Raw genomic sequence first — 18,887 nt, 5'->3', positions numbered from 1 at the left:
GTGACAAATGACAAATAGTAAATATACACTATGTCAGCTGGTAATTCAATATAGCAAAACTAGGGGCAAAGGAGATGGAGAGGAGGGAGTTACTATTTTATGTAGAATGGTTAAGGAAGGCCTCCCTGAGACAGTAACATTTGAGCAGAGACCTGGAGGAAGGGACGGATTGAACCATGTGGCTCTCTGGTATGCTCTAGGCAAAGGGGACAGCGAATGCAAAGACCCAGCAGTGAGGCCTCAGCAAGAAGGAGAGTTTGATGGGAGAAAAGTGAGTGATGGGGAGAGCCATGTAAGATGAAGTCAGAGAGCTGGAGTAAGATAAGGGCATGTGGTGGAGAGCGATACAGAAAACCACTGGATGGTTTAGAGCAGAGTAATGGCAGATCAGACAGGGCCGGTTCAGAAAGAAGGAGCCCAATCTCACTCACCTACTTCCCACACATGAAGCAGATAAGAAACCAAGCCCAGAAGGTGAGTTAACTTACATAAAGTTGTATGGCTAGAAATGGAAGGGCTAGGCAGAAAATCCAGTTTTTTGGAGTTTTTGGTCTTGTTGTTTCCCCTGTGATATCAGATGGAAGACAGAGGGAAAAGAGCCACAATGAACATTTTAAGTTGTGATTGCTTATCTCTCCGAGATCTTTCCAATGATTCACCTTTTTACTACTTCAAAGGAAAACATTTCCATTTTCAGGCACTTAAGATTCCTGCTATCATTTTTACTGGCCTAAGTGCTTGCCATTCACATTAAATACCCCTGGTACTCAGACTTGGTTTGGGCAATGAAAAATGTTCCTAAAGGCTTTTAGATAAAAATTACCATTTAACTAGAGCCAACTATGTGCCAGGGAGTGAGATTGGTATCATCACCCCATGTTATGGAAGAAAAAGCTGAGGCCCAGAGAGGTGAAGGGACTTGCACAGGGTCACACAGCTGACCAAGACTCTTTCCACCATGCCCGATCGATCGCCCAGCTCAAAATACCGGCTGGTGTGTAGGTGGGAGCCCCCGTTCCCCGTGTGCTCGTTGTCTCTGCTCCCAGGCCCTGTAGAGCAAGATACTAACTATCTCTTTAAGAAGGAAAGTAAAGACGGGCCGCTTACGCAGCTGCCGGCGAGCCGCCGACTGGCTGGTCCCCTCCATCCACCTCACCCTCCCCGCCCCTCCCTCCCGGCAGCCCCAGCCCCGGCGAGCACCCAGCTAGCCGCCTCCTGCAGGGGCTCGGGAGAGCAATTCGGCGGCCCTGGCAGGGCAGCTGAAGCCATGGAAGCCTCCGCAGGTGATGACAAGGACCCCGGGGACCTCCAGGCCCACCGCCCAGCTGCACCCGCCGCAGTCCAGAGTGCCAAGTGCCAGGGGGTGGGGTGGGGGCCGCGGGCCGCGAGGAGGAGGGGACGGAGCGCCCGGCAGGCAGCCTGCCCTCCAAGCCTTCTGGCTGCAGCGGCCCAGCTGTCAGCAGCCGGGGGCTCAGCTGCCCGTGTGTCCCCCGCCCGTGCTCACCCGCCCCGGTCTATCTCTTTTTCCTAACCCCGCAGGTCGCTGATCAGGGCCAGGCGGCTGCAGCAGCGACTGCAGAGGCGCTGCGCCAAGCCGGGCCGGAGTGGTGCGAGCCGGCTGGGCTGCGGAGGGCGAGTGGACTCAGGTGAGGAGGCCGCGGCGGAGCTGGGAGCTGGCCCCACCACCGCCGCAGGTGGGGGCCGCTTGCAACCGCTCGCTGCGGTAGAATCCCTTGGAGGGCACCAGCCTAAGAGGGGTTAATCGTGACTCATTCTTACCCTCCCTTCATTCCCCTACATCCCTTTAAGCGCTTCCCTCCCTCCCCCTCCTTGAAATGTACGAATTAGAGGGTGCTGATTGCAGCAGGGAAGATGCCCAAAGTGGGCGATTAGCAGGTTTTTAGGGAACCCACCCCCCAATTTTTATTTGTCTTCCTCTTCTGGAATTTGGCAAACATTTAAGCTTCTCTTTTCCTTCTTGGAGGAGGAGCAGGGGTACCTGGGGATGGGAGAAGGATGGAACCCCATACCCACCCCAAGGTCAAGTGCCAGTGACTGCTTCCGTCCCATCTTTCCCTCTGAGAAGCATCAGGGCCCTGCAGTAGATCTGGGGGAAAAAATGCCCGTAAGTCCTAGAGTGGACGATCTGAGCCTCAATCTCCCTGGAGCTTCCCTGGGATATGAAGCCTTCCACTCCCCAGCAGGGAGCTGGGCTGTTTGCAACACCTACTAGCCTGGGGAGCCCCATATTCCCTTTCCCAACCCTGCAGACTGAAGGAGAGGCCGGTCACATGCTGCCTGTTTCTTCTGCCTTCTCTGCCCATCTGGTGGTGTCGGGATGGGCTGGAGGAGCTTCTCAGAAAAAGGTGATCTCTGCAGGCAGAGTTGTGTAAGAAAAGTGCCAGAGATTGGGGTTCTAGGCCCTTAACTTGCTAGTTGGCCACAAGTAGCCATCTTAAAATTCTTTAGGCGTGGGTGTCTGTCTGCTCATCTGTTAAATGCAGGAATTGGAATAAATGATCTGTATAATTTTAGTATATCACTCAAGCAGCTTTTACATGTCAGGGGGACCCCTCTGCTAAGGCAATTTAAATTTGGGTCCATGAAATAACTGGGGTTTCCTCAGTTGATCTATTTCAACTCTGACTTCTTAAGTGAAACACTGACCTTGTGGGCCTGAAGGAACTGGAGGTGCCAGACAGTCTTATGTTGACATCCCTGAGCTGCCAAGTGACTTCCCTTCCCCCAGCTTCAGTTTCTCCATCTGTAAATCTAGGGGTACACCCCGCAGAGGGCTGATGTGAAAATTAAATGAGATGTATGTGGAAGCACCTAAAATAGTTCCTGTGCCTGGCACATAGTAGGTTCTCAGGAACTCAGGACTTGGGAGATGGACTGGGGAAAGAGAAGAGGTGGCTGCTTTTAGTCCTCTCTCCTGCCCCTCCCCTGCCTGTCTCTTCCACACCCCTGCAGATGGTGTCCCTGCCAGGGGTAATGAATGCTGAAGTGTATTGGGCCACCAGGCTGAGGGCCTAGGCAGCAACATTTCCACTGCAAGGGTTGTGACATCATTCTAGCAAATGATGGTCCTAAGGAAGCCTGTAGCCGAGCACCGGGTTTGGAAACTCCTGGCATCCAAGGGCGGAGTCTCTGATGGAACAGAAGAAGCAGAATCTTGTGTGCTGGCAGCAAGGCAAGGATCAGGTCTTCCGGATCTCACACGAATCCCACTGTGGCTCTCTTGCCCTCCCTGGAGTGTCTCCCTAGAGTCATCCTGAGGCCAGGCAGTCAAGTATTTGGTGCCTGTATTTTTGATTCTTTATCTTCCTTCCTGCTGTCATTTTCAGCCTAGCACTCAAGCCTTTCTCACTCCTCTTTATTCCACAGATACTTCCTGCCTTTTGACAGCATGATAAAGGAGGTTATCCATAGGGTCGGGTGCGGAATTTTGCTGCTGCACCATTTGGGCCAAAAGAAGTTGTCATGTCCCCCCACCCCCACCCTAAATTCCTGTTTGGCAGAGACCCTGTCATTTTCCTTTCTGTGTCTCCAGTCTCTGGCCCATGAGTAGGCCCAAAATAGGTGTTCCATAAGTGTTGAATGAAACAAACTTGAGGAAATTGTGTCCCTAAGCCAGCTAGGTTAGGGAGAAACTGTGGGAATGTGTTGATTGTATAGGTGAAAGCCATTTTAAGTGTAGGACATTGTCCAGGTTGTTGGTTGTTATTATTATTGCTATTACAACTACTGTTATTATTGCTATTGCTGGTGATTAACAGATGCTTTGCCTTCTCCTCTAGGGCTCCTGACTAGATCAAAAGGGGCCAGATGTGCCTGGGTGGGTGGTGATGTTGGCAAAAAGGGATCCAGATGGTGCTGGCTGGTGTGAGATGACTGTGAAGGGAGGAGGATTGGGAAAGGAATGATTCTAGCCATTTTCTGTGTTTGAGGGAGGGAGCAGATAATTAGAATCAAATGGGCCAACATGGATATTAAGTAGAAAGTCAGGAGACCCAGGTCCCATGTCCCGTTGAACCACTGCTTTATTATGTGACCTTGGGCCAGTCAGGCCTCCCCTCAAGGCCTCGCTGTGCCCATCTATATAATGATGGGACTGGACTAAGTGATTTCTAAGACCCCTTCAGCTTCTGATATTCTGTCAAGTGGATTTTGTTAAATAAGAATCAGACAATTATTATTACCCTCAAAGTCATTTATGAAGTCCCAGACTATTAACTATCTCAGGTAATCCTTAAAGAAAACTATGCCTATTTCAAAGATGAGGAGACTGAGGCTTGGAGAGATTAAGTGACTTGCTCAGGATTGCACAGCTAAAACTGTTACCTGACACCAGGTCTGTCTGGATCATCCTCTTCCAAAGGTTTCCCTGCCTCTTCATGCATACCTTGCTGATGCTGAGTTGTGTGTGCACTTGCAGGTGTGAATAGGGGTTTGGAGAAGAAAAAGCTGTGAACAATTTATGGTGGGAGATCAGGCATTTCTCCCAGGTGATTGTTGCAGGGTATTTCCTGGTTGAAAACTGTGTGAGCCAGGAATGGAGAGTTTTCCTTTCACCATGAGCTCTGCTGTGCTGATGGTTGGTGGATGCCCCTTTACTGAGGATGATGGTTAGGCCTGAATGACAGTCAGGACAGACACACTTTTTTCGTCTTCTTATGTGTTGTGCTCTGTTTTACACAGGTTCAGTAATTTACTGCTCAGATCATCCCATTATGTAGGCACTATATGTAAATTTACCCATTTGTATAAGTGAGAAAGCCAGGGTAGAGAGGCGAAGGGTCTTATGCAGAGTCATACAACCAGTGTGTCATAGAACCGAGAAAATGTTTAGCTGGAAGTACACTGGACTGGGTGTTCAAAGGGTTGCTTTTAGTCTGAGCCCTCTTAATAACTGAGTAACCTTGGGTCAGCCAGTTTCCCTCCGAGAGTTCCCATCCCTCAAATGATCTGCATGCATCTACTGACTCTAAAAGGCCTACATGCAACCTTGTTCCAGTATTGGAGGTGGAGGGGATTCCTGAACTTGCTAAACATTGATCAGCGTTTGTCCTTATTTATTAGCTAGGCCCTGGGCTAAGTGCACGCATGCAGGAAAGAGTAAATGGTGAGTCCTAGTTGCAGGAAGCTCATATCTAACAGAGGGAGACAGATACCTAAACATGCAGATATGAGAAAACATCTGGAAGCTATAAGACATACTGATATGTGTGTGATGGGAGGGGACAGGGAGAGGGGAATGATCTTTCCTACTGAGTAGGTCAGGAAGGCTTTAGAGAGATGATGCCATTGTTATCTCTATTTTTGGCATTGAGCTTGTGAATAATAATTTAATAATAATAGTAAAGGGTTGTATTCGATTTAGAATGTTTCCAAACAGCCCTAAAGACTTACTGGCTCCTGTCCTCGTCGATACACAAGGTGGACACAGAGTCTCGGGGACCATCCAAGCTCACTCTGTAGCACAGTTTCGATGGAACTCTCCATTTGTCCCAGGTAGACCAGAACCTTTCCTGTCCTTAGAGACTTCTAGAAGCAGGATTTTGAAATTCCTCTGACAAAGACTGTCTTGTGCCTATAACCATCTGCTAGGCTTAGGGAATTCTTCTTCATTTCTATTCTAGGCATCCCACCTGCCTGGAGGAACACCTAACACCTGAGAGGTGAAGTCATTTGCCTAAGATTACTCAGCAGGGCTTGGTTCATAACTCTGGCCTAATGGGGATTGCATTTCTAAGCCACATGGGGTCTTTCTACATTTAGGCCACCAGAGGCCCCGGGTGCCAGTTCTCCATTTGATGGGCAGCTGGTGCTGAGGGAAGTCTCAATGCAGGTGGTCTGAAGCTCAAGCCGAGGGCCTTGGAGAGGCTGAGGCCTGTGTGCCCCAGGCTGCTTTGCATTAATGGACAGATATTTGTGACATGTTTGTCACATGCTCAGCACTGTCCTCTGAATTGAGGTGCTGAGCCAACCAAAAGGGAGTGGCTGGAGAGCAGCCTGGCGCAGCCGGAAGAGCCAACACTGAGGAGTCAGGAGACTTGGGTCCTCACCCCAGCTCTGCCATTGACCCACTGGGTGGCCTTAGGTCAGACCCTTTGCTTTTCTAAGGCTGCAAAATGGGAGTCACGAGTGATGATCTCTAAGAGCCCTTCTAGCTCTGAGTGGCTAACAATTCAGAAACTCTTTCTTCTTCTTCTTCTTTTTGTTTTTTGGAGGCAGAGTCTTGCTCTGTCACCCAGGCTGGAGTGCAGTGGTACGATCTTGGCTCACTGCAACCTCCACCTCCCGGGTTCAAGTGATTCTCCTTCCTCAGCCTCCTGAGTAACTGGGACTATAGGCATGCGCCACCATACCCGGATAATTTTAGTATTTTTAGTAGAGACGGGGTTTCACCGTGTTAGCCAGGCTGGTCTCGAACTCCTAACCTCAGGCAATCCATTTGCCTTGGCTTTCCAAAGTGTCTTTCTTCTGTTCTGTAATGACTTTGGGGGTAGAAGGGTGGATAGGATACATATAATTGTAACTTGAGGAATAATAAACATAACAAGAGGCATGAACAAATGCTCTGTGGATTTGCTGGAGGGAGAGGGCTTGGGAAAGGCTCAATTCAAAAGCCACCTCTTCAAAAATAGCATGATGCAGATATGGTTAGATGAAGTTATGAGTTTTTGTTTTTTGTTTTAACCAAGAGGAGTAACAGAAGATTGCTGTCATACTGGTACAGGAAGTCTGTAGTAGAGTAGTGGGTCTTGGACTTAGATTTCACAAAGATCAGTGCATTTGGGAATCCATCCTCAGTTAGCTAGCTTTTTATTTTACCAGATGAGGACATTCAGATGACACGTAGGGTTCTCTTTATTATCATTGTCATATAATAAGAGAAATATTTTATTTCTATTATTTTAATATTTCTATTCCCCCAAGTAATGAGGCCATGTTATCAGGGGAAAAATGGTATTCCTTCAAATTGAATACATTTTGCTTTGTTAAAAACTCACTGCATTGTCTGTATTTTCCTCATTTTGCCACAGACTAGTGTTCTCATGTTTGGCTCTGAAGTTGGGCTGCTGGGGTTTGAATCTTGGCCCAGTTATTTTTTCCCTCTGTTTCCTCATCTGTAAAACTGGGAAATGATGTTGTCTCCTAAGGTTATTAGGAAGTCTCTACACCAAAATGAAATATGGTAAGCAAGGGATGTCAAATGTAGTTGTCTACAAAGGTAAAACAGGCTGGTTGGGCTGTTTGGGTATTGTAGCAAATTGGAAAGTGCTTGCTTGAAAGAGGCAGCTGCTATCCTGCTCCCACCATTCTTGCCTACAAGAACGTGTGCCCAATATTGTCAGATCTTCTGATTTATAAGATAGAAATCTGCATTTTTTGTGACATCTCCTAATTTTTAAAAATGTAGCTGATTAGCCAATATTTTTAAATGCACATATTAAAATGTGTGTGTGGCCGGCCATCCATTTGTGACCTCAGATGTAAAGTTTTAGATACTGGGCACATAGTGCTCAGTCATTATTGGCTGACCCACAGATGAAGGCAGAGAAAGGAAAGAAGGCTGGAAAAGCAGCCTAGGCCAGGGAATGCCTTGTTTGCAAGGCTAGGGCATTTAGCCTGACTGGCAGCTTGTGATCTTCTGCTTCTGGCTCCCCCTGCTTCACAGGCCCTGGTGGTGTCCCTTCCCTTTCGGCAGCAGTCAGGATTGAGTCTCTGAGGATTGAGGCCTCCAGATACCTCTATACCCCTTGAAGCTGGCCCTGGCCACACCTCCCTACCACAGGGTCTCTGGAAGCTTGGTCGGCAGCTTCAGAAGAGGGAACTTGGCTGGTGGCCTGTGCAGCCTGGCACAGAAGCCACCTTTGAGAAAGAGGGGTGGAGAGAGGCTCCTAGCAGGTCCTCAGTGGGTAGGGTAGTTCCTGTTCTTTGGAAGCCACGCCGGCCTTGCAGCAGCACTTCTGCCTCCCTCTCCTTGGGTTGTGCTGTGGTCTGGACAGCAGGCAGTCTGTCTGTGGACAGATCTCACACATGGTCCCTGCAGAGGAAAAGTTGGGATCTGGTTGCAGAGACAGCCTAGAGTATTCTTAGAGAAGGACCTCAGAGGAGCTCTTAATTAGCAGAAGGAACCCTACTACAGTTTCAGGGCCTTCTAGGATTCAGATTAAAGCCACTGATGACAGTTTACATTCTTTGTGGCTCCAATTAATCAAATATTCATCAAGCACCTGTCATGGTAAAGTTCTATTCTGGCCATGGTGAAGGAATTCAAAGAAGTATTTACATACATTCATTCAACCAACGTATACTGAGGATCTGCTCTACACACAGGCACCAAGATGTGGTCCCTACCCTCAGGGAGCTATTTAGCCTGGTTGGAGGGAAGGTATGTGGGTGGTGCACAGGGCCTAACACATAGAAATATTAACAACAGCTGCCCTTTGACTGTGTCTTCTGAGTATGAGGTGCTAGCCCTCATTAGCACCTATTTTAGAGGGTGGATGGGGATTTAATGGAATCTTCATCTAAAGCACTCAGCAGTGTGCCTGCCACACAGTGATATAGCTGCGTTATTGGTAGCCTGGAAAACTGGGCAGATGCAGAAGAAAGGCAACATACAGATGGGTCAGAGAAAAAAAGAAGCAGTCAACCAAGCCGGACCCACTTAGCATATGTTATCCTTGTTTTTTTTGAGACGGAGTCTCGCACTGTCACCCGGGCTGGAGTGCAGTGGCCAGATCTCAGCTCACTGCAAGCTCCGCCTCCCGGGTTTACGCTATTCTCCTGCCTCAGCCTCCTGAGTAGCTGGGACTACAGTCGCCCGCCACCTCGCCCGGCTAGTTTTTTTTGTATTTTTTAGTAGAGACGGGGTTTCACTGTGTTAGCCAGGATGGTCTCCATCTCCTGACCTCGTGGTCCGCCCATCTCAGCCTCCCAAAGTGCTGGGATTACAGGCTTGAGCCACCGTGCCCAGCCTGTTATCCTTGTTTTATAGAGGAGGACACTGAAACTCAGAGAGGGGAGGAAATTTGTTCAAGGTTACACAGCGGCTGTGCAGCAGAGCCTACACTTGGATGCCAGTCTCTTTGGCATCAGAGCTGCATTCTTCCCTCTAAGCCATACTGCCTCTAAAGAAGTGATCAGTGGGCCAGGCACGGTGGCTCACACCTGTAATCCCAGCACTTTGGGAGGCCAGGGTGGGTGGATCATGAGGTCAGGAGATCGAGATCATCCTGGCTAACACAGTGAAACCCTGTCTCTACTAAAAATACAAAAATTAGCCAGGCGTGGTGGTGGGCGCCTGTAGTCCCAGCTACTCAGGAGGCTGAGGCAGGAGAATGGCGTGAACCCAGGAGGCGGAGCTTGCAGTGAGGCCAGATCGCGCCACTGCACTCCAGCCTGGGCAGCAGGGCGAGACTCCGTCTCAAAAAAAAAAAAAAAAAAAAAAAAAAAATAAGAAGTGATCAGTGAACAAAAAATAAATTAAACTACCATTTGTTGAACACATACAACAGATGAGGCGCTGTGCTGCTTGGTAAGATAGGAAGTTTTTTAACAGTTGAGGAAACTAGGACCACTAGAAGGAAGAAACTGGCCCAAAGTTATATAAGTACAAGGGGTGGGGTGAGGACTCCCACACAAGTATACAGAATGTGGCTTCCCACACTGTAGTGACAGAATAGTAGTTTTCAAGGGTAAAGGTATTCAAAGTGCAGGCATGGGAGAGATTGTGAGCTTCTGCATGCCCTGAGAGACAGATACCAGACCAGTCCTTGCAAGTGCCAGCAAGGAAGGCAAAATTTGGCTCAGTTCAAGGGATAAAAGGGAGAAAATTGTAAAAAAAAAAAAAAAAAAAAATCTAGTAACAAAACAATGTGTTTTGAGAGCTGGCACCTAATCTCTGGGCTGCTCACATAGGGCTGGATGTTCTAGGAGGAATTCTTGCCATAGGATGGAGTTTGGAAAGGCTGTGCTTGATAGCTGTAACCCAGAGGATATGGAATCCTAGTATAGGGCTGTTCACAGGTGAGGCAAGCAGTGGGTGCCACTGGCATTCCCAGGAGAAAGAGTAGCCGTAGGTTGGGACTATCTGAGAAGGCTTCCCGGAGGAAGAGGAGGAACTAGAACAGGATCTAGAGAGCTGGCACTCGGGAAGGGAGCGGAGGAGGACTGTGTAAGGACAGTGAGTCTGAGGACACTGAGCTCTCTAGTCTGGCTAGGCCATCGGTCTGGTGCCCTTCAGCAAAGGGCAGCTCCCTGTCCTTTCTGGCTTTTAAAATGGTGGAAACAGAGGCACAGTAAATCCTGGGTCCTGCGTTTTCCCCAAAGCCTCATTAGGCAGCCAGTTTGGAACCACTTCCCCTGTCTTACTTCCCACACATCCCCTCTGTCTGCATTGTAAGATTCGCCCCCCTTCCAGCCTCCCTTTCAGAAGTGGCAGACTTTGGACATCAAGCCCCAGAGGGAGAAAGGGTGTGCTAAACATCACCTCTGCTGTGAGGCAAACGTCATGAGGCAACCTACGTCTTCTGACAGTAGCCACCTTCCCCACTTTTGGGGCTCAGAGCCAAAAGGGGAGGAGCCTCAGCTCCATCCACTTAAGCCGCCCTGGGCCTTCTGGGAGCTATTCGCTGCTTCAGAGTCAGGCCTGGCTCATTTCCAGTTCTGCCACTTGTTAGCCTGGGACTTCAGACAAATTGTGTTACCCCCTGGGCCATTTTCTCATCCACCAAGGAGAAATCGATTATTCCTGCCTGAGAGGAGATGGGATGATCTGTTGCTGTCCTCTGTGGGAAAGAGCCTGGTATATAGCAGATGTCCCCACAAACACTGCTTCCTCCTGTCTCTATGGGCCTCGGTTGCTTTTCTGACCCTCTAAGTCCCGACTGTTGTCCAGGTTAATGATAACAGCTACACTACATGTCAGGCACAGGGGATATGTGACCTTATAGCATCCTCCTGACAGCCCAGGTAAGGAAAGCGTTATTACAGAAAAGGAAGCTGAGTTGTAGGAAATTTAAGCAATTTGTCCATGGTCCCACAGATCTTGCACGGTGGCTGAGCTACCAAATACCTGATTCCAGAGCCCAAACTCTCCCTGCCCCTCATTTTGCTTTCTCATTGTCTTCCTCTCCCCATTTCTGTTCTCTTAGGCCTGTGAATGTGCATTCCTTCCTCCTCAAAGCTTAGGTGGGCTCTTACACCAAGGTTGCTAGCCCTGCACCTGATAGGAGTGAGGTGGCCTAAGAGCTAGAGAAGGACATTTTGATGGTTTATGACTTCAGAAAAGTCCCTGAGAGACCCTCGGACGTGTTCTACCTCAGGTCAGCAGTCTTTCCTCCCTGCCATTCCTTTCTACCTCAATTACTTTTACTTGCCCCGTTCCCTCTGGCTGAAATTTTCTTCCTACTACTACGGCTATCTCATCATGTTCAGATCTGTTTCAAGGCCCCAGCTCAAAAACTGTCTTTCAGGGGACCCCCTTCCAACTCCCACAGCTCCTTCACAGAGCCCAGGCTCTTAGTCACCAGTCTAAGCTCTGTGCTCTCAGAGGATTGAGGGGACCTGACCCCTCCACACCCTCCTATTCCGTGACTGCAGAGACCAGCCCTCCCTGGGTGGCACCCAGGGCCCAGATTGGAGCTGTGGACCATTTGAGCCAACTCTCTGTGGCTTCCTTCTGGAGAGCCCCTTCCCCCTCCACAGAACAGGGCCTCCTCGCTCTGGGGCCGTGTGCCTAAGAGAGAAGGCCTCAGAGGTTGTTAGGCCTGGCAGAGGTCGGTGTTGTAAGGAATCCCTGAGGCCAGCCATCCAGATGAAAAAGACCAGGATCCAAGCCCAGGCAGCACCGGCCCCCTTGCCCTGCTCTCTGAGTGGTTGGGAACAGAGAGTGCAGGCTGGAGCTGGATACACTTGAACTGCTGTCTTGGTCTCTGCCATGGACTGACTTTGAGACTGGGCAAGTCACTTAATTTATCTGACCCTTAGTACCTCAATAGTAAAAATGGGCATCATAATTAGAACCCAGGCCTCCTGACAGCAAAGCTGGCATGAGAGTTAAACTAGATTAGAAATATTCTATGTGTAAAGCCCCTACCTAGCCCAGGGGCTTTATTTATTAGACACAGTAGGTTCTTAATAAACGCCAGTACCCTTCCATCCATATTGTATAGGAATCTCTTTATAACTTCTCTACTTTCCCAAAGCGCCAGCACATCTTCATTTCATAGTGAGCTCCCTCCTCACTGGAGGTATTCTAACTGGGTCCGGGTGACTGCAGAACAGGAATGTTATTCCGAGAAACAGAACTTCAGTCAGGTGGATGTTGGGCTTTGAAACCTTCAGACTCTTTCCTGTCCAGCATTTTTGCAATTCTGTGAAGACTTGACTCAGATCTCGTTGGCCAATTATTAGAAATCAGTTGGGGTTCAGCTTGGGTGTCTGTTTTGCACAGATAAAAGACAGAATTCTGCTGGAGTTGTGAACTAATTGAAGGCTTTCTCCCAAGAGGTGGCAAGGGTAGAAACAAAATCAGGCCCAGGAGGAAGGACTCCAAGGGATCCTGTGAAGGGAATCTGGCTGGGATATTAGGGGCATGCGGCTAAATGTTTAGATCGAATTTGGGGAAGGCTCTACCACAGCTGCTAGAAATAATTTCCTGGGGCAAGGATTGTTTGATTTGTCTCTGAATCCCCAGTGCCCAGCACAAACCAGGTACACAGGAAACATTCTAGAAAAATGCTGAGTGAGTGACAAGAAGCTTTGGTGTCCCTATCAGATGGAATCCTGGGTTGAGGGATTCCTTGGGAGTGGAAGCCATGTGGGAGTTTCGTACTGTGTGTGTGTATGTGTGTGTGTGCGCGCGCCTGTGTCTGTGTGTATCTGTGTCTGTATATATGTCTGTGTCTGTGTATGTGTGCCTGAGTGTGTGCCCATGTGTGTGCCTGTGTGTGTGTCTGCCTGTGTATCTGTGTGTATGTCTGTGTGTGTGCCTGTGTGTGTGTCTGCCTGTGTATCTGTGTGTATGTCTGTGTGTGTGCCTGTGTGTGTGTCTGTGCCTGTATGTCTGTGTGTGTATCTGTGGGTGTGTCTTGTGTCTGTGTGTGTGTGTGTATGTCAGTGTCTGTGCGTGTCTGTGTATGTGTGCCTGTGTGTGTCTGTGCCTGTGTGTGTCTGTGTCTGTGTGTGTGTCAGTGTGTTCTCTGTGTGTGTGCCTATGTGTATGTGTCTGTGCCAGTGTGTCTGTGTGTATCTGTGTATGTGTGTCAGTGTCCGTGCGTGTGTCTGTGTGTGTGTATCTGTGTATGAGTGTCAGTGTCTGTGTGTGTGTCTGTGTGTCAGTGTCTGTGTGTGTGTGTGTGTTGTTTGTGTTGTTTGCCTGGCTTCCTAAGACGACTCCTGTTTGCTATGCCTTCTCTTTCTTTCCTCCACTCCTTCCCATCTTCCTCCTTCTAGCTTTATTGAAATATAGTTGATATACAGCAAGCTTCACATACCTAAAGTACAGTCTGGTAAATTTTGACATATTTCTAGACTGATGAAACCATCACCACAATTAGGAGAGTGAATATCTCCACCATCCCCAAAAGCTTCCTCCCCATTCATCGTCAGGCAATGACTGATCTGCTTTCTGTCAGTACAGATTATTTCGCATTTTCTAGTAGTTTATATAAATGGAATAATATGCACATTTCTGGTTTGACTTTTTCACTCAGCATAATTATTTTGAGATTCATGTTGTATGTACTAATAGTTTATTCCTTTTTTTTTTTTTTTTTTTTTTTTTTGGAGAGAGTCTCACTCTGTCGCCCAGGCTGGAGTGCAGTGGTATGATTTTGGCTCAATGCAACCTCCGCCTCCCGGCTTCAAGCACTTCTCCTGCCTCAGCCTCCTGAGTAACTGGGATTACAGGCATGCACCACCATACCTGGCTAATTTTTTGTAGTTTTAGTAGAGACAGGGTTTCACCATGCTGGTCAGGCTGATCTTGAACTCATATTCCATAGTATGGAGAAAGGACAAATCATCATTTGTTTATACATTCATCTGTTGATGGACATTTAGTTTTTTCAGTTTTTTGACTATTACAAGTAAAGCTGTTATAAATGTATGTGTATAAATCTTTCAAGGGACATATACTTTCCTATTTTCTTGGGTAAGTTCCTAGGAGAAGAATAGCTTTGGTATTCTTTTTGGTATTCATTTGGTAAATATATATGTAACTTTTTAAGAAACTGCCCGAGTGTTTCCAAAGCATCTGTACCATTTGACATTCCTACTGGCAACATTATGGGAGTTTCAGCTCCTCTACATCCTCATCAGTACTTGGTATGGTCAGTCTTTTTAATCTTAGCCACTCTAATAGGTTTGTAATGGTATCTTCTTATGACTTTAATTAGCATTTTCCTAATAACTAATGCTGTTGAGCATCTTTTTGTGTCTATTTGACAGCCACACATCCTCTTTGGTGAGGTATCAGTTCAAGTATTTTGCCCATTAATTTTTAAAAACTGGGCCGTTGGCCTTTTTATTGAGTTGTATGAGAGTACTTTATACATTCTAGATATAAGTTCTTTGTTAAATATATATTTTGCAAATATATTCTCCCAGGGTGTAGGGCTAGCCCTAGAGTGCCTTGTGGAAGTTTCATATTAGTGTGTATGAGTGGGTGAGAGAGACACTGACAGAAAGACTAGTTTCCTGAGAGGCTCTGGCTTCTTTTTTTTTTTTTTTTTTGGAGGCAGGGTCTCACTCTGTCAGTCTGTCACCAAGGCTGGAGTACAGTGGCACCATCATGGCTCACTGCAACCTCCACCTCCTAGGCTCAGGTGATCTTCCCACCTCAGCCTCCCAAATAGTTGGGACCACAGGTGTGCACCACCATACTTGGCAGATTTTTTTTTTTTTTGAGATGGAGTTTTGCCCTTTTGCCCAGGCTGGAGTGCAATGGTGCGATCTCAGCTTACTGTATCCTCTGCCTTTTGGGTTCAAGCGATTCTCCTGCCTCAGCCTCCCAAGTAGCTGAGATTACAGGCATACACCACCACGCCTGGCTAATTTTTGTATGTTTAAGTAGAGACGGGGTTTTACCATGTTGGCAGGCTAGTCTTGAACTCCTGTACTCAAGCCATTTGCCCACCTCGACCTCCCAAAGTGCTGGGATTACAGGCATGAGCTACTGCGCCTGGCCCAGACTCCAGCTTCTGAATTCAGTTCTTCCCTTCTACCACCAAGAATCATGGAAGGATAGTACCTGGACCTACATGAAGCTCACAGGTCTCAACAGTCTTATTTTGCAAACAGGGAACCTAAGTCCCTTAGATGCCATGAAGGTTTAGTGTCAGAGCCCACAAACAGCTCTGATGTCCAGAGAGGCCTGGCTGGCCCTTGATGCCTTTTATTCCTGTGACCCTGGGTGAGTAAGGTAACTTAGCATCCCTCATCTTGTGAGGATGTGCACAGCAGTGCCTTCCTGTGGCTGAGAGGCTGGAGTAGAGTTCTCCAGCCGACCCTCCCAACAGCAAGGGCGAGGAGCATGTGTCAGCACCAATGCCATCAAAAGGCCTTTTGGAGGCAGAGATGGAGAGGCTATCTATTCAGGAAGGAAGGTTTGTTGAGCTCCACACTGACCAGATTGGGGGATGCACTGGCCGGAGCAGTGCTCACAGCTTTACTGCTTTGCTCTGAGCTATGTGGTGCCTGGACGAGGACCTTGTGACTTCTTCTGCCAGACCTCTTTCTCAGCTCGTCAGCATCACATACACGTGTGTGCATGCACGTATATATGTAGGCTCAGTAACTCCCAAGGGGTGGGAGACTGTGGTCTACAGGTGGGGATGTGTGTAAACAGCCTGTATCCTATTGGTGCACGATGTGCTCCAGCTGTGAATTCTGTCTCCCTTAAGGCTACACACAAGCATTCAGGCCTGGATTGAACTTGGAAAATAAGTAGGCTGAAGAGGCTTGGGAGAGCTTTCCAGGAAGACGGCACTGCATAGGCAGAAGTTCAGTGAATTTTCAAGATGAATTGCAAAGGAGGTGTGTGGGAAATGAGGCTGACAAGGCAGACAGAGGTCGGGTTGTCACAACTGCTCTATGAGGTGGGATGTGTTATCTCCACTTTATAGATGAGCAGACTGAGGGACCCAGAGGTAAGAGCGGTATGCCTTAGGTATAAGTCATACTCAGGGGCAGGGCTGAGCATACTGGCCCCAAGCACTGTGGTCTCCATACCATACCAGGCTTTGTCCCAAGAGGGTGAGAGGATGGAGCTCTCTCAGGGTCCCTCTTCCTGGTTCCTGGATTGATGGGATGGGGTTCTCAGAACTGTCAGGTCATCTGTTTGGCTGCCTGACTTCCCTCAGCAGGTGTTTACTAAGCCTTGATTCCGAATCCAGCTCTGTTCCTAGCACCTGGGAAGACTCCAAGCCTCTGAAGGCATGATGCCCATTCCTCTTTTAGCCCTTGCAGGATAGCAGACACCTACCTAGCCAGGTTCCCAAGCCCGGGGTGCTGCTGTTCACAACTCACAGCCCAGAACTGTCACAGCAACTCTGGGTAGAGTGGGGTGTGTGTTTGTATGTTTTAAGCTAGGTATCTTGTCACCCCTGAATAGGGTTCTATTATTGAGGGAGGAGGGATAGAACATTGGGTAGGCAGCAAAGTTAACCCACGCAGAGGCCTGGGTGTCATCACAATTCTTCCCTTTCCTTCATTCCCTACGGCCTATCTCTTCTGAGGGTCCTCAAGAGTCTACTTCCTAAATTTCTTTTGAAGCCACCTTTACTTCTGTTACCTCCTCACCTCCACTCTCATTTTAACTTCTATAGTCTTCATTAAAACTTCATCATCCTTCACCTTCTGTCCTGGTGCTTCTTCTCATCTCTTCCCAGTCCATACTTGGCAGATCTGGTACAGGGTTATCGTCTATAATATAAATCTGACCTTGAGCCTTAGACCTGCCTTGACCTTGAACTGTAAACCCGACTTTGACCTTAAACTTGACCAGAACTTTTTCTGTGGGCTCAAAAGGCTTTTTCCTGTAGGTTCAGCCCTTCTATCTATTCTCCCTTTGCCCCTGCACTGTGTAGTCTAGCAGTACCCAGCCCCCTGTAGCTCTCTTACTCTTCATGACTCTGTAAATGCTAACCCCTGTTCCTGCACAGAATGTGGAATGCTCCTCCACGGGCAGCTCCTGGGTACCTGGAGAACAACTATGCACCCGTCCTCCAGAGCTCTGCTCAAGGGCACCAGCTTCTGAGTTCTGCAGAGGAGTCCCTCTCTCTTCTGCCCAATCCCTCACTCACATGTGCTTTGATTATGGGACTATTGTCAGAGGAGGAAGTGGCACACAATAGACACTTGGTAAATATTGACTGAAACAGCCATGCCAGAACTGCCACACAGATAGGAAATGCTGTCATCAGAAGGGGGAGTAGCTTTGGGAAGCTTGCTTTCAATCTTGGAGCTAGGCCATTTCTGAGTTCGGCCTCAGTTCCCCGCCTGCATTGCCATGGGGCAGAGGGTACAGGGTGGAGGGTAGAGGTGAAGATACTTGCTACAAGGCCGGAGAGACATGGAAAAATCATCTTGGATGATTTGTATGTCTGAGCTTGAACACTTTGCCTTTTAAGGCTTTGGCTAAGTGCTGGTGGTTTGATCACATAGAAAACCCAGCTAATGGGTGTACATTATGGGTGGGAGAAGCAATAGGCAACCTAGCCCTTCAGGAAAGCAGTTTGGCAGCACATTCATACTTTTTGACCCTATAAACCCATCACCAGGGAACCAGCCTAAAGAAATAATTCTAAATACAGGAAAATAATTATTCACAAAGATACCTACTGTAACATTATTTTTGATAGAAAGCCTAAATGTTCAGCAGAGAGGGAGGCTAAATGAACCATGATGGACCCATCTGGAATACCATGCAGCCCATAAAATACTTTTTATAAAGGATATGCCACATGGGCGATTCTTAAACTATGGTACATTTTGAAAATATACAAGTTATGTTTTTGCCACAGCTATAACTGTGTAAACATAACAACCCCACACCCCCTAAAAATATCTGTGCTTAGAAAAAGGCCTGAGAAGGGGCAGCAGTCAAATTAATCAGTGGTTTATCTTTGAATAGCAAAACTGGAAGGCTTTTAAATGGGTATGTACTACGTTTACAACTGTATTTAAAACTTTAAAATTACCCACTCGGAGCTAAGGGAGCCCATTTTAGTTCGGTACCTTTCTGGGATGAGTTACTCGATTGTCTCTGGGCCTTGGTTTATAACATACGGGAAAGAAATTACTGTTCATCCAGCAGTGTGTGCGCCAGGCTCTTTGCATGTGCCACTCAGTTCAGTCTTCACGACTGAAACCCCATTTTACAGATGAAGTTAAAGCTCGTGGTCAGCCCTATGCTAAGAATTGGTTTCCAGCTTGATTCTGCCCTAGGATGAAGCCCCTGCTCTTTACATCACGCCAGGGGTCCCTAGGACGCCTGCTCTGGGGAAAGGGGAATGAGAGGGACACTTGAGAGTGCTATGTCAACAGAGCCAATGTAGGCTGAGCCTTTTCCCTGAGTTTATTTTACAAGGTTGGGGAGATCAGTGTTTGCCAGCAAGTGGGAAGAAGGAAGGTTTTAGCTGCATGCAGCCAGAGCTGGTGCTCTCTGCTTTACCTCGCTGGCCCCACCAGCCTTTTCCTGAAAAGGGTTTCCCCTCAGCCCAAGTAGCCCATTCTTCTTACCTGACAGCTGGGAACCAACCAAAAGAACATTGCAAGGCTGCGTTCTCAGCCTCCTTGTAACATTCCAGTGCCCTGGATTCAGAGCTGTAAGCTTGGGGTTACAGTCCTGGCCCCACTGCTGATTTACT

At 48.0% G+C, this 18,887-nt stretch overlaps 1 protein-coding gene across 6 annotated transcripts in view; it reads left to right on the top strand.

Annotated features, from left to right (window-relative positions):
- Nucleotides 1–1,179: 1,179 nt before the first annotated feature.
- SNPH (syntaphilin) overlaps nucleotides 1,180–18,887 on the top strand; it is a 42,165-nt gene continuing 24,457 nt past the window's right edge. For all 6 annotated transcript variants that reach the window (XM_015149322.3, XM_015149321.3, XM_077951386.1 and 3 more), the window contains exons 1-2: nucleotides 1,180–1,283; nucleotides 1,540–1,646. The gene's annotated coding sequence lies outside the window, so the exon portion shown is untranslated. The remainder of the gene's footprint in view (nucleotides 1,284–1,539; nucleotides 1,647–18,887) is intronic.

Source organism: Macaca mulatta, chromosome 10, assembly GCF_049350105.2.
Source record: "Macaca mulatta isolate MMU2019108-1 chromosome 10, T2T-MMU8v2.0, whole genome shotgun sequence".
Lineage (NCBI taxonomy): Eukaryota > Metazoa > Chordata > Mammalia > Primates > Cercopithecidae > Macaca > Macaca mulatta.
Note: the sequence above shows the minus strand (reverse complement) of the source record. Positions and strands in the feature narration are given on the sequence as shown.